The sequence below is a fragment of the Delphinapterus leucas genome, chromosome 6, assembly GCF_059928025.1.
Source record: "Delphinapterus leucas isolate spDelLeu-1000000601 "Yukka" chromosome 6, BTC_Dleu_Yukka2, whole genome shotgun sequence".
In the NCBI taxonomy this organism is placed as follows: Eukaryota; Metazoa; Chordata; class Mammalia; order Artiodactyla; family Monodontidae; genus Delphinapterus; species Delphinapterus leucas.
In genome coordinates this window covers 106,004,677-106,008,464 of record NC_143134.1, presented here as the reverse complement: position 1 = coordinate 106,008,464, position 3,788 = coordinate 106,004,677, and positions in this window count along the sequence as shown.

Sequence of the window (3,788 nt, the reverse complement as noted above, 5' to 3'; positions counted from 1 at the left end):
TTTTGCAGCCTATAGCCATATTTGAGGTTAGAAAGAGGGCTCAATCAAGGGATTAAAAAAAAAAAAAGTCTTCATGCCAACACTCACCTCTTCATGAGCCTTAGTATTCTCACCTGCACAACAGGGGGTAGAATTTCACCTGCACAAAGGCCAGAGTCTGGACCAAACGATCCCTCATAGGTTCTTTCTGGAAGCTGGACAGGTTATTTTCCTAAACCAATGATTTCCAAATGGTTTCAGGAATCAGAATTCCCTTGGGTGCTGGTTAAAACACAGATTACTAAACCCCAGCCTGAGTTTCTGATTCAGTAGGTCTAGGGTGGAGCCCAAGAATTTGCAGTGCCACCAAGTTCTGCTATTGCTGGTTCAGGGACCATACTTTGGAAACAACTAGTCTGTCTACATGATAGAGATCTCACAGTCCCTCTTATGGGGAAGCAATGGCAGGGGAGGAGGGTCCTACAGCCGGTTCCCCTTCAGTTTTTCAGGATGGGGTTCCTTCTTGAAGGGATGAGAGATTAGTTCTGTTTGCCCGCTGAGTCTCTGGTGCCACAGCCACACCTCAGCAACTAATTACAGGCTGAAAGGAGGCTGGTGGTGACTCTCATGGAGCCATGGTGGAACGTCAAAGCCAATGGGTGAGCCATCCGGAGAAGGACAGGGAAAGGGGGGACCATTGAGAAGTGACAGATATGCCATCACACAATTCCTTTGTATAAGCAAATCTTCTAGAACTTTCTCTTTCCATAAACACAAAATCAACACAATCATTGACTGCAGATTGACCATATGTAGGCCCAGCACTGAGTAATGCAGCGTGGGCTGCAAGGACTCAAAAGACTGGAAAAGTGCAGACTGCCCTCAGGAACTCTTAATCTTATGTGGAAGGCAAAATTCACGACAGGTGTCAAGACAAGTAGATGTTGAGATGCAATGTTACGTGGTGTGAAGTAGAGGGCTCTGGAGAGAGGATGCTGGTGGACTTGAGAGGTCTAGGCAGGCTTTCCTAGAGGATTGAGCCAGGCTGGCAGGGTCCTCGAGGGACAGGAAGGCTCTGAAGCAGTGGAAGAGTGAGGAGAACATGGCAAGAAGCCAGAATGTGCCTAGAATACCAGCAGAGGGGGGATAAGAATGAGCACAGGGACTTCTAAGTATGTCTCTACCCCTCCCCAAGGAAACTCCCCCGAGTCGTTTCCATTCCTTTGTCTCTGTTTCCTGATTTGAGGATTGACGGCGTTGAGCTAAATCACAAGTTTCGAAATTTTGTTCCATCTTAGAGAGACCCCAGGTTATTAAATGATAAGTGAGCAGTCTGTGCTCAGCCCTTGTCATCCTGCTTCTGCTTCAGCCAGAGAACTCCACTTTCCTGCACTGTTACACCATTGTACAGTTTCACTTCCAGAAAGGATCTGAAAATCACTGAGCAAGAAACTCTGTAAAAGCTCTTACCGGTTGTACACTGGGTGGCTGGATAGAGAGGAGAAAGAAGCCAGTTAGCACAAGGGATGGGACCACTAGGTGGGCCGGGCTAGCTTCTGGCACAGCCTGACAGCAGAGAGGAGTTTAGACCAATGGAGGTGAGAATTAGGAAACCATTGGTGGTTCATGGCTGGAGGAGTAGCACAGGGAGAGGAGTGGAATTGGGCCCACAAGCAGCCAGGGAAGCAAAATCTCAACTGCTCAGAAGGCTCTGAGTAAAAAAAACAAAAGGGTGATTTTCCCCCTTGTCAGCCTTCCCTCCCAGGACATTGTACTGTATGCAAAACGTGTAACTGTAAGACAAACATTTTTTTCCACTGCCCTTCTGAGCCCCACGGGCCTTCAGGAAGACCTGCACTTCAAGCAAAGCCTTTTTATTTTTCAACACCCACAGCTTCCATTCAACAATCAGAAGTTTTCCACTTTCATCAAAGAGACTGCAGAGAAAGGTCGAGGGAGCAGTCTGTTCTCAGCAGCTCTGGGAAGGTTACAGAGCCCCCTGCTACCCACTCACTGCTTATGCCCACCAGAGGACACGGTCTTCTCCCCGAATCAGCCGGGTGCATACCCCCACAGAACACTGGCTTGCTTCATTCCCACCTCAGCCACAGATCAAATGAATGTGTGCACCTACTTCTTCCAAAACCAAGTCCAATGTGGGATCAAGGGGACCTCAGCTTCCTTGACTATAAAATGGGTACATTTTATACCACTCTACTTAGCTCCCCCCCCACAAAGTTACCTCTTGATGGCTCTTCCATCTCCAGAATCTATGATCTTATGGATTCACTTGGAACGAATATCCAGACCAATTCCTAGAGTGACCCAACTTAAGTTACGGTCAGCAGTGGCATCTCTGCAAACGTGGCAGTGGTAATAATCCAAGCTTGGCTTTGGACACAGGACCTTTCCTTGGGGGGGATCTGTGATTTCTGCTTGCTCTCAGAGATATATGGCAGCCGAAAAGTAAGCAGAAAGGGGAGGGGTGCTACAAAGACCTGGGTACTTCCAAATGAAGTTTTCAAACAGCTACATCCGGAGGCACCAATTATGCAGTGATTCATTTTTTTAAATGGTATTTTGAAGTGGAGATCATTAGTAACCACAGATGTGATGCAGCTCTGCCCCCCAGAGACTCTATCTACTCTAGCTGTCTAAATTCCAAGTCTTGGAACGCTGAACCAGAATGGTCCAATACCATCTGCCAAGTCTATTCCCGTTCATGAAGTACTCTTACATCACTGTCTCATTTGATCTTCATGGCGGCTGTCAATGCAGATGCGGAAAAGAGGGGGGCATAAGGATTTGTGCAAGGTCCCAAGACCATTATGCGGTTGGGCTGAGACAAGACCTCAGGTTTTCAGCCTTCAAGTGCAATGACAGTTGAATGATTTAGCATGGGTTCAGGGGCCAGACAGGTATAGCTATGCACCCAAGTTATCCTGCAACTTTGACTGAGGCAGTGTTCATCCTCTCTGATCCTCAATTTTCCCATCTGTAAAAAAGAAATATTAGCTGCCTCAGAGGGCAGAGGTGAGGATGAAGTGAGGGATTGTGTAAATCTCCTAGCACTGTGCCTGAGACAGAAGAGGTTCAACTGTAGTGGTCACATACACACACACCACACAGCACACACAACACACACATATGCGCACATCATGCACCACACAATATGCACCACACGTCACAAAGGCACATGCACAGCATACACGTATCACACACCCACCACCCACAGGCAACACGCGCACACACCATACAGAACACACACCCTCCCTGCATTCCCCCACCATACCACTTCCCGACACCCAACCTCACCGCCAATTCCTTCCCCTTTTTCTGAGTTTTATGGCAGGCCCAAGTTTATATGCAAATTTGACAGATCCCAATACACTCTGCAGGAATTTTTGTTCAGAAGATCAGTGTCTCCAGATTCCTGCTCTCAAACAGTATCTTTGGACCTGTCACCAAATTTCATACTGCCATGAGCTTGTCTCCCTTTGGATCAGTCTCCACATTGGTGGGCTCTTCCTTCCCAGATATCTGGTAGCATTTCCAGTTTTTAGCAGGAGCCAATATTATCAACCCTTTTGAGTCATTCTACCACAGTCCAAGGGATCCAGCCTCCCCAAGGCCCAGCAAAGAGACATTTTTCTGACGAGGGCTTCTGAGCCACAGGCCTTGCTGAAGAGAATGTGCAGCTTCTCAAGCCGGAAGGTGTTTTGTGACTGAGTGTGATTGAAACAGAAGTTGCGCGCGCGCGCGCACACACACACACACACACACACACACACACACACGTACACATCAGA